This window comes from Molothrus aeneus, chromosome 20 (genome assembly GCF_037042795.1).
Source record: "Molothrus aeneus isolate 106 chromosome 20, BPBGC_Maene_1.0, whole genome shotgun sequence".
Taxonomy (NCBI): Eukaryota; Metazoa; Chordata; class Aves; order Passeriformes; family Icteridae; genus Molothrus; species Molothrus aeneus.
This window is the reverse complement of record NC_089665.1, coordinates 6,384,562-6,396,592: the sequence shown is the minus strand read 5'-3', so window position 1 is coordinate 6,396,592 and position 12,031 is coordinate 6,384,562. Positions and strand designations below refer to the sequence as shown.

General features: G+C 46.5%; 1 protein-coding gene across 1 annotated transcript in view; it reads left to right on the top strand.

The window, feature by feature from the left end:
* Positions 1–3,806: 3,806 nt before the first annotated feature.
* Positions 3,807–12,031, top strand: part of MYO1C (myosin IC) — a 50,630-nt gene continuing 42,405 nt past the window's right edge. The window contains exon 1 of the mRNA XM_066563685.1: positions 3,807–3,907. The gene's annotated coding sequence lies outside the window, so the exon portion shown is untranslated. The remainder of the gene's footprint in view (positions 3,908–12,031) is intronic.

The window sequence follows — 12,031 nt, the reverse complement described above, 5'->3', positions numbered from 1 at the left end:
GAAACTTCCTGTGGCCCTTTCTGCCCCTGGATTTAGGAATTGCTGTTTGCACGTGATTGACATGAAGCAATTTCTATTTAATACACAGTTACTCTGGAAAATGATCTGCTCAGGAGCTGCCCTGAACTTGTTTAATTACTTCAATTTGAGGAATATCATGGATCTGTGTTTGTACATCCCACCTCCCTCCATTACAGTGGAACTGTCATTTCCACTTACAGGGTGTCTGCAATTAAGGAGAACTTTGTGCAGCCTAGAAAGCAGCAAGAGAAATCTGTGTGGGAACAGTTGAGCACAGCTTGGGAGAATCACTGGAGTCAGACACTGAAGTGTGAGATCTGGGGATGCAAACTGGCAAGAGGAAATGCAGAGGTGCAGGAAGAATACAGAAAATATGAATGTAGGCAACACAAAAGGATGAAAAATAGGATAGAAAATGTTTTACCCTGCTAACCATGCTTTGAAACTGGCAGTGCTGGAGTACAGACAGCAGCTCTGGTAGGGAATGCTTCAGCATAATTTCTCAATTTCTAATTGCACTGCAGCTGTGGTTTTACAGCTCAGGCTCATCAGAGACTACACTCTGCTCCTCTGTGCCTTTTTTTATTTTGTTCTTTTATATTTTTTCCTGCAGCTTCTTTCTGCTGTCTTTACATTTTTTTTTTTCCTCTTACCACTCACTTGTAGCCCATTTTCAGAAGGCCTTTCTGCACATAATTCTGGTATCTGCATCACAGGAGCCATTCCACTAACACAGCTTTGGTGTTCTGACCATTGTGATTTCTCTCCATAGAAAGGGGAGGTAAATCAGGCTGGGTATTGCTCCTCATTACTGAGAATAGGGTGGGTTTGTTTGGGGAAGTGACAGTGTTGAGTTGTAAAATGTGATAAAATCTATTTTTTTAGTAGAACTCTGGATTGGGAAGTAAGTGCTCAAGGAAACAGTTGTTGGACTGGAACAATCTTGTGTATAACAGCTAAGGAAGCATAAGAATAATTCCAGATATGAAACACAGAACCTTTCTTTGCAATTGCTGAACAGAACTGTGTTACCTGTATTTGCTCTGGAGTGGCCAATGCTTGTTAATCTTGCTAATCAATCTTGTTAAGGCTTTCTTGGCAAGCATTATCAACTGCAGTTGGTTTGTAGTAGAGTTGAAAATTCAAATTTGGCTCTTCCAAGAAGATAGAAGGAATTATCTCCTGAGCAAATACTAAAATACCTGAAATTTAGACTGATTTTTTTTCCCCCAGTCACAGGCAGGATATGTGATATCTTTTTTTGGAGGGTGGTAGGTCTGGCCACTCCATTAATGGATGGCATGATCATTGTAAAGCTCTGTAATTGCACTTAAACTAGCATTCACCAGATTATTTTTCTCCTATTTGTAGGAATTTTCATGCAGTAACGTGCCAATTAATTTCCTTTTCCATGATTAGTTAGCTACTCAAGGACTCAATTAATAACAACTCCATTCTGCAGCAGTTTGCAGAACTTCCTGTAGTTACCATGGGAGCAGTCAGGGTTTTTTATTGCTTGCTCTTGGAGGCAAAGATGAAGGATTTTTTCTGCACAAAGTCTCTTGGTAGATTTTTGAAGTCCACCATGGGATTGTTTCGTGCCAACACCTCTGAAACAGCATCCGCAGCGACCTGGCTTTTCTGAGCCCGGTGGGACAGAAATGGAACAGCAACAAAGCTGGAGGCAATAAACACAAACATAAATTTAGGCTTCTTGGAACTGTCGTGGCACATTGGAATGAGTGGAAACCAGTCTTGAACTTCATTGTTTCAGCTCACACCTTACACTTGGTATAAATACAGAGGTTCATCTTTTCCTCTCACAACAGGGCTCTGAACCACTTAGTCGAGGTTGGCAGCTGCTGCACACTGAAATCAGAATTATCCATAAAGAACTGAGGGATTTACTGACTTTCCTTGGGAAAATGGAGCTGCAGGTTGAGCGTGTCCCTACAGGAGAAATCATCCGCGTGGTCGGGCGCAAGGCAGAGCGCAGCACTGTAAGCCCGGCTTTTATTGTTCCCTTCTGGTACTGCTGCTTACACAATGACCAACTTAGATCTGAACTGAGCAGCTCCAGGGTAAGAATGGGAGGGTTTGCAAGGCTGGTTGGTCACTGGAGGGACTGGAGCTGTGTTGTGAACAGTTTTTTTCTCTCTGGGATGGAATTAGTAGCAGTGAAGTGAGTGGGAGTTTAGAAAATTGTTAAGATTTATTTTCTGTAGAGATACTGCAGTGAACCAAAGCTGCTGTTTGGCCTGGCTGTATGAATTCTGTCAGAATTCTGGGAGCACTTTCAGACTGCAGAGGCAGGGAAGGAGCTTTGAAATAGTTATTTTGTTCCTCTTGTGTTGGTTGTGCTGTCACAGGATTCAGGCCCTGAATGTTATAGCAAGGTTCACATATGGAAAATCAGTGGTACAGGCACATATTAACAAACTTATAAATATCTCGAGGAACTGACTATTCTGTTAACTTTATTGACTTGTTTTCAGGGTTTGTATGTAAGCAAATGGAAATCCATGAGCTGATCTTTTCTGGTTTGACACAAACAGTTGAGAAGGATGGTACTTTTCTAAGAATAATTTCAGTTTTCTTAGAATTAATGGCTGTTCTGCGTGTTTTGCTTCATAGTATTTTCTATCTTCATTTGTATAATTTTTAATTAAAGGAGCCTAAAGAAAAGGAACTGAGTAAAAATTTAAAAGGTTTGGAAGTACCTAAGTGCAATTGTGAATTTCTCTCTCTCTCTGTCATAGCTATTTAAAACCTCTTTAACAGATCTTCAGCTCTGGTAGAGCCATCTTGTACTGAAGTGCACATCTGTGCATGTTGCTGCTGTTTCCTAGCATTGTCTTTCTAGTGACTAATCTGAAACTCAATCTGAAAATGAGCTGAGACATTTACTGTGTGGTTACACAATAGTCAGGTAGAGTCATTTTACTTCAGAAAAAACCTAGAGCTCCCTCTGCCTTGCTGGGAGAGGAGACAGTGACAGCTCTGATGTTCTTTGGTTTGCAGTGACTTATTTGTAGTGATAGCAGGGGACACTGGCAGGGCCGAATTGTTGTTCTCAGGGGTGAATGTTCCTTTAAACCTTAGCGCGTGCCGGGGTCCTGGGGGAGACATCAAAGAGAGAAAAGGTATTGGTTCAACTTTCTAAAAAGTTTTAAACACTTATTAACATTCCATGAAATGATAACTTGCTACTGTGTGTGAGTCAAGCAGGGTTGGTATTGCATGAATGGGGCCAGAGAGGAGTGGTTTAAGAGAAACTTTAAGATACTTTAAACTGCTGCAGGAGTGGCAAGAGCAGAGCTTTTCTACTCTTTTAGCTCCGAGTGGCTCAGGCTGTTGGAGTTCAGTGTGTAGAGTTTCCTGTAGATCCTGACGAGACTGCCTCGGGTATTCCACACCTGTGTGGGATGAGCCAATGTGCTGCTCACAGCGGATGGTTACCCGAGCTCGGTGCAATGAACTCCACCTGCGTCCTTCCCAGGAACGTGCACTCCCGATGACTCGCACAGCCAGGAGGGGCCGGTAGAATTCCCGTCAGCGTTCCAGGTTTATCTTGTCCGTCTGCAGCAGACAGGTGCGCCTGCCCTTGGAGCCAGCCGCTCTCTGCACAAGCTGCTCAGCAGGATGCTGCTGCTGCTGCCGCGGACACCGTGACGAGCGCGGGCCGGCCCGGGGCCGAGGCGGGGCGGCGGCGGAGCTCGGGGCCGGTGCAGGTGAGGGCGGAGCGGCGGCCCCAGCCCGCATGCCCGGCGCTCGGACATGCTCACTAGCGGCGCGCCGCGGGCTCCCGCGGGCAGTCGGCGCCGAGGCGCTCGCGGAGCCGCCGCAGGGCCCCGAGCCGCGCGTCCCGGGGCACCGCCGAGCGCAGGTGAGCGGGGCCGGGGGGGCGAGCGAGCGCTCTGTCCGTCGGTCGGGGTGCGCGCGGTGCGTCCGTCCCGCCCGGCCGGCCGGCGGTACCGGCGCTCGGGCACATGGCCGCGGGCTGCGGGGCGCGCGGGGCGGCGCGGGGGCAGCGCCCCGGGCGGCCGCGGCTCGGCCGTTCCCCGCAGCCGCCGAACCTTCCCGGAAACTCGGAACGGTCTCCACGGAAGGAACAAATGAGCAGGGTAGAGCAGCCGGCATCCCGGTGGCGGCACGGCGTGGCTCCGGCTGCCCGCAGCAGCCGCTCGCTGCCCGGTTCGCGGGCTGGCGGCGGCTGCACTCCGGTAACGCTTCCGTGCGCGCATCCCTGCCCGGCACGGGCCGAGCGCTGCCCGCGGGGAGCCCCAGCGGAGCCGGGGCCGGGCAGGGCGGGGCTGCTCCCGGCTCAGACGGGGCCGTGACACGGCCGGGGCTCCGGGCGGCTCGGCTTGCCCTTGTCAAGACAGGCTTCCTGTACATCCCGAACTTGCGTTACAGCTCCCAGCGCTGCTGGGTGTGATCCGCCCTGCTGGGCACAGCGCTGACTGTTCGCATTGGAGGAGTTCTTCCTTCTTTGCCAGTGCTTGCACAGGTGCCTCAAAGCACTTCATGGAGAAGTGTCCTCTCTAGTTAGCCCTCTCTCACAGGTGGAGATGGGCAAACTTCTTTAGTTCTCCAATTTGGACCACAGATCTGCATCCCCGCTGAGGCTCAGGGTCCCCATTTCAAGTGCTGCTTTCCATGCCGGTTTTCTCCAGTTCTGATATACCTGGAGTTAATTGTTTTAAGTGACAGTGACTCATGGGAGGAATCTGACTCTGCCTGAATGAGCAACTCATTCTAGTAACTTGAATTTTCCAAGTAAGCTGGCTTGAGCTGCATTCTTGTCGTTGGGAGGATTGCAGAGGAAAAGTGGTTCTGAGATACAATACAGAGATTATTCTGGTATTTAATCTCTCTCTGGCAGTTGCTGGGGGGGAAGGCTCCTCCAGAACTACTTGTGGATGGCAGCTGCTTAGTTTTTAAAAGTGACAAATGAGAAAATTTGCTTGGTTGGTGGGACAAGCCATGAAAACAGAACCACATCTTAGAGTACTTGGGAAGAAAGGCATTTTTCTTTCATCCCCTTTTGCAGCAATAGACAATTGCCAGTTGTCAGCACCTTTTCAAAGCTTTTAGAAAGTGCCTAAGGCTTATGGAACTGATGAGTTCTTAATTTTCACAGTAGGCCCTGATATGGCAACCACTGTCATAACACTTCAGGGGTTTTAGTTTTGATAGTGGATATAATCCTGTGTTCTAGGGAGGGGCTGTGTAAATATGAATTTTGTGTTCTGCCTGGCAGGGACCAATGGAGTCCACATGTTCTAATTTATCATGGTATAAAGCATAGATTTATTTTTAAAGCAGAAAAAAAAAAAAGGTGTGAATCATAACACACTGAGGAGTGAGAGATCCCATGTGAGTCAGTATCCACAGTGTGTAATTTCTGTTCTCTCCTGCATAATTAATAGTGAAGAAACTTGTGATTTACAGTACATCTTTGGGATTTATAACAACTGTAAGAGAACTTACATAGATCCTGACAAAATGAGCCAAGCCATTTTTATTTTTTTATTTGATCTAACCCCATTGGAGGAAGGCCAGTAAAAAGCTGGGGGCTAAGAATGCTTTATAACATTAAATATAGTGGTTTTTTCTATGAATACGCTCAAACTCTATGGGTGCCTTTATGCAAAGCTGAGATAGTCTTAGTCTTATTCAGATATCTGGGATTTTTCTGTTTGTAGTGTCATGTTGCTTATTACTGCATTAGGAACCACATGCTTTCTAGGAACAGGACAAATTCCTCTCCCCCTGTCCAAAGGAACAGTCTGCTCCAAGTGCAGGAAAAACAAACTGCAGCAGCTGCCACAGTCCCAGAGCAGTGCATGAAACCCAGCTCCCAGTGCCCCTTCCCCTGGCTCTTACCTGGCAGCTCTGAGTGCTTCCAGCATAGAAAATATTGAGGAGCACTGGGCTGCAGCACTTTGCTCCCCAGTTCAAAGGACTGATGAGTGAGCACTATTCTCAGATAACCAGCCGTGCCTTCTGGAGGACAAGAGCGTGTTTGGGAGAAGCTGGAGTGTTACAGGTGCTGCAGAAAAGGAGGTGGAGGGAACTCAAAGCACAGCAGATTTCCCCGGGGCTGGTCTGTGCCACAGCCCTTTGTAAGAGGTGTAACTCAATCACTTGTGCTTTCACACAGGCTAAAGAACCATTTAGAAAGGCTGATTTGTGTGGTGGGGAAAACCATCTGTGTTGTGCTTTGGGTTACCTCTAGCAGTGGCAGCAGAGGTGGTTAACTGCTGAGAGCTGATCCAAATCAGAACCGAGCAGCCAAACAAACAGGGGATTTGTGAGCAGCAGTTCCCCAGCCCAGCTCTCTGTGCGAGCACAGCAACATCTGCACAGAGGCAGGGAAGGCTGGGGTCGGGTGTGCCCTTTGTGCTGGCATAAAGTGATTGCAATTATGGCATGTGTGTGTCTCCTGTCGGGGCTTTTCCTGTGTTAAACGCTGCTTTACTGCTGTGGAACCAGCTCCTGAGTGATGTGGTTGGCTCTGCCTAGGATTGCTATCCCTGGCTTCTCCAGAAACCATCCATCCAACCTTGCTGTCAGCTCTAGTGGGTGAGGTTTGCATGCCTTGTGTTCCTCTGAGATTGTAGCACAGTTCTTTTTCTGCCTGCGGGGAGCCACTTGTGCTGTGCCTCTCTGTGCCTGGATTCAGGGATCTCTCTGCTGGAAAATATCCTGCTCTGTGTTTTGTGCCCTCCTCTGCATATTTCTTGTTGATGTATTAGTGGGGTAGGTGGGCAGCTCTTTCCAGAAAATACTAATAAAGATGTAAGCAGGCAGCACAAGTCAATGTGAAAGGCTAACAAGGCTTGTTGTGGCAGAAGGTTTGGAGTGGACAAATCTCAAGTAATTTGTTGCAACTGAACCATGTTCTGTGGGAGTGGAAGTGTTCCTTACAGCCCTGCCCTGCCTTATTTAAATATTTAAACATTTAAATGTAGCAAGGAGCAGCAGGGCCAGTACCTTTTCTATTGCTGTATATCTCCAGTGTAGTCTGTTCTGTATTAAATTCCTGTACTGGAAGGCAGTAAAGGTTAGTATTTAGAACTCCTGTGGCATTCATGCACGCATGGATACCTCTCCCTGGCAGGTTTTTTTTCTTCAGGAAAGCATTTGGTCAGGTGCCAATGTCCAGCTTTCCTGGGACACTCTCAGCCCTTTAACCAGTACAGTGACCTTGGGCCAGCCTGGCCACCACCCTTCCTGTGATTCAGTTCAGCAGCTGATAATAACTGGACCTAGAATCTGACATTTTGGCAGTACCTTTGGAGTGTTTGCCCTGTGGGCAGTGAGGTCCCAGGGCTGGGAGCTACAGCAGGCTGCAGTCACTGAAAGCTCTGTCACTGAATGGGCAGTGTCATTGTTGGTGGTGAAGAATGTCGTGTCAAAATGTGTTGTGATATTTGCCAGGAAATGGAGAGTCCATGAATGAGTAAAAAGTGCTCTGTGACACAGCTGTGGTGGCACTCAGCCTGCAGGCTGGGCTCTGCAAACTAGAGCTGTGCCTTGACATTTATTTTGGTAATTTCTTTGGAAGGCACTTTTCTAGTAAAATTTCACCACCGAGTTTGCTGTAAAGATGATGAAAGGTCTGGAGGGGAAGTCCTGTAAAGAGCAGCTGAGGTCACTTGGTGTGTGCAGCCTGGAGAAGAGGAGACTGAGGTCAGACCTCACTGGGGGCTGCAGCTTCCTCATGAGGGGCAGCACCAACCTCTGCCCTGTGACAGGAGGAGGGAACAGCAGGAGCTGTGCCACGGCAGGTTTGGGTTGGATTTTAGGGAAAAGTTCTTCCTCAGAGGCTGCTGGGCACTGCCCAGAGCTCCAGGAGAGTTTGGGGAACACTGCCAGGGATGCTCTGGGATTGTTGGGGTGTCTGTGCAGGGCCAGGAGTTGGAATCGATGATCCTTGTGTGTCCCTCCAGCTCAGGATATTCTGTGATCTGACTCTGTATTTCCTTTTAGTGTTCTGGTGCCTGACCAGAGATTTCCCCCCTTCCAAAAGGCAACACAGAGATGTGCTCCTACGCTGGGACAGGGCACACTGGAACAGGAAAACAGCCTTTGGAGGGGGTTTGAGGCTGCAGGGAAACCTCCTTGGTGCCTCAGCAGCTGAGTTTCATTAGGCAGAGTGGTGCTGGTGCCTTCTGCCAGCTGACAATCACCAGGTGTATTTGGCCATTTTGCTAATGAAGAGGGGGATTATGGAAGGAGCTGTAATTCAGCTAGGGAGCAGTGCTTGTCAGAGGATTTTATTGAGCTTACAGTTGCATTTTTCTTCATTACCATATCCTCAATATTTTATGGCTGTCTTTATGTCTGTTTTCATTGTCACCTGATGCCTGGTCTAGATGGGCTGTTCCTATCCAGGAAAGAAGCAGCTTTATTTCAGCATTATAATGACAAACTGAGAACAGAAAAAAAGGTAAACTCAGCTTTCACACTGCACATATTGTTCATGGCTGAAGGGTCCAGTTAAGTCAATGTCCAATTATATAATGAAGAGATAGTGATCTGTTTAGCTTTTTAGAAAATTAAATTCCACTGGAACAATATAACTGGGACTATGGAAGTAGGAGGAAAACTGTTTTCCATTCTGAAGCAGGCCTTTGTATAGAGTTGAGTTTTTTTAAACTCACTAACAGTAACTAATAACTTGTACATTATACAGCCCACACTGAGTCATTGTTTACTCAGGGAAATGACTTTCAACAGCCAGACTTGTTTGTGAAGTTTAATAACTAAAATATGCAGTTCTGTGCTTTAGAAGGCTGCACACTATAACCAACATTTTGGAAAAAACAAAACCTGGTGCATATTTGCAACACCACACAGCACTGCATTACAAATGCTGCTGCTGCAGCTCAGGTTTTGATCTGCAGTAAAAGCTGGGGAGTCCCATGGTGTGGTTTGGAGACAGGGAAGATTATTGCACAAATTAGTGTTGGGCTTCTCTAGAGTTTTATTGAATCTCCAAATTAGAGACCAGGAAGCCTTGTTCTGTGTCCACACACCTTGTTGTTTTAAATAACAGGTTGTCCTCCACTCTTAGGACTCTTGGAGTCTGTTTGAAATTGCCTCTTGTTCTTCTTGGGAGGGAAAGCCACACCTTTGCACCAGGAAGCCAAGAATTCTCTCTCTGACAGAACTGGAACTCAGACAGAAAAGCAGATGTTTCTTTTACCTCCTTTGAGTGAGCACTGGAGTTCAGTTGGGAGCTTTTCTGCCTTTTCCTGACTCATGATCTGCTGTTCTGTGTTAGCATGGGATTTTCTCACAGATGTTACAGGAAACTTTCCTCCCCACCCATTACACCTGAAAAGGTTTTAACAACAGCCAGGGTTTGTGTCCCTGGTTGGTTTTGGGGTTCTGAATAAACAACCAAGTGCAACAACCAGCAGAGCACCCCTCCCATTTCTCAAGTAAACCAAGTGCTTCATTTTAAAGAGTGTATTCAAAAAGTTTATTTACTATTTTCCCCAAAATTACAAGGTTTTTTTGAGGCAATTTTGTTGGAAAACAGAAAGGAAAATCTTTGTCTCATAATGAAGGCGAATACAAAATATGTGACTTGCAAAATCCTCATCTTATTTGTGCATGGATTTGTTTGCTCTTATAAGTGGGTGAGGGGATCAAAAGCAAGTTCTGCAGAAAAGTACAGAGTGTGTTTTTGTATGTGCCCAACCATAACACTCTGTGGGAACACAGATTATATTTAATTTTGCTGATCTTCTGTCCAGAAATCTGGCGGAACAGCAGTTTATGGAGCTATCAGCAAAGCTTAGAGCATCAACTTTGACCATCTCAAAAATTCTCATGTTTTAGTTTATAAATCCATTAAAACAACTGTACAGTGCTGTGGTAATCCTAGCAGGCTTGGAATTACTGAGAGAACCACCAGGTTTCCTTGGGCACAAACCCAAGTTCTGACTGCAAGGTGTCAGGATGGACATGGGTTATTTCTGGTCTGCTAGGGTGTAGAAAAAGTGTGGATGGACATATCAAGGTGAAACGTGGTTGTTTGGAAAGAGAATTTACGAATTCATAACCTTCAGGGGGTTTGAATATTCTGTGCTGCTCTGAGAGAAAACCAGAGGCTGAAAACCCAGAAGGAAAAGTGGAGGCTGAGAAAGGGTGGGAGACCAATAGAAAAAGCAGAAACTGAAAAGGAGTGGGAGGCCAAAATGGTGTGGGAGGTCAGCAAGGAAAGTAGAGGCCAAGAAGTGGAGGCTGGAAAAGTTAGATGGAGATAAAATGTGTGGGAGGCAGAAAAGGTGGTGAGGCCAAAATGAGCCCATATCAGAGATCTGATCAATCTCATTTTGCTCTCTTGGCCTCCACATCCTCCTGAAGAAGGGGACTCTCAGACTATTGAACTGAAGAAAGTTAAAGCTCAGCTCCATGGAATAACTTGGGGACAAGTGCCCATTGTCCTGGCTCTTGTATTGCTTCAGTTGGAGCTTAGTTTCAGTACTTAAAAATTTGGTTTCCAGCAGAAAGCAGCTCTGTAAATTGTTTGAGTCTTCATTGTAAAAGTAGTGCAGGTGAGCTGTAGTGCTGCCTGTCTGTTCAATACCTTAAATTATTGCCATTTAACATCACCAGAGATGTCCCCTAAACCCACAGAAGAAACAGAACCCTCATGACTGCTTTTGCAGGGATTTTAGAAAGCTAGGAGGAATTTGAGATAATTTATGCAAGAGGTGTTTCCAAACCAGGTGTGTTAAAGTCCCTTAGAACTTTTAAGAAAAACAACATAATGAAGAAGCACAGTGTCTTTTTACTTTGCCTGATATAATTAAAGAATACAAGGGCTGATGGTTATGAGCCATTTACATATTAGGCTAAAGCTTTCAGTCGTTATTTGATTAAAATATAAACTAATCTGATTTGAGGTATTTGTGGCTTGATGCAAGGAAGAAGCAGAAAGGAAAGGAGAGTGAAAAAAAGAGATGAGCTGCACTTCCTGGAGAGAAAAGCAGGGCATGGCTGGTGCTGGCAGCCTGGCAGGTAGTGAGGGCTGGGAGGGACTGAGGACTTCCCTGCTGCTCTGGCACACTGGTCATGAGGGCTCCATGTGAAGAGGAAATGTTGCAAGAGATGTGGTGTTCTCTATGCAAAAAAACCCTTGTGTTCTGCAGGAGGCTGTTTGATCTCTGTGTCTCTTCAAACTGAAACCTGGGTGCTTGCCAAGTGTCTGCTCTGAAGTTTCCGGATCTAGGTGGGGACAGGGGAGTTCCAACTGTAACCTGAATGTGTTGAACTGGCAGCTGCTGGTGTCCAAAGCACTTGCACTGGGAGGAAAATTCCATGGAGTGGCTCTGTGTAGGATGAGAATGTGAGCTATGTCCAGGCTCACAGCCATGGAAGTCAAAGCTGCTCTCCTGTAACTGTTTATTTTTCTCTGGAGGCTTCAGTCAAGTTGGCTGTTTGTCCCTGAGTGCAGCTTTGCTGGAATGCTGCCTGCCTGCCATCAGAATAAGGGAGCACCTGTGAAAGGACTCTGGTGTCACCTGAGAGGAAGGAAAGCAGAAATCAGTGTTGCTGCAGGGTGAGTGTACACATCAGGGAAGAAATATTTGTACGAGCCAGTTATTGCCTTCCTAGGAAAAATTAGGTTGTGACAAAATTTTTTGGTTTGGAAAGGTAAATTCTGGTGTAGCTGTCAGCTTGGTGCCTGGCTGTCTGTTTTGAGCAGTGAATTTCTCTGTGCTGAACTCTTGAAAGTGCTTTTCAGGCCACACTTGTACTGGTCTCAAATTATCTTAATTGCAAACCACTTATCTGAACTGATGAGTAGTTAACACAAATGTGACACGGTGCTTGTTAGAGTAGAAAATCAATCAGTGTTTAGTGTGGGCTGGATTGACATTTCTGGATTGATAGGGGATGGGGAGGTTCATTTGGGTCAATAAATGCTCAGTGATGATTGTGTGGAGTGAGCTGCTCCTCTCCTGTGTGCTGGCAACCAAACCCC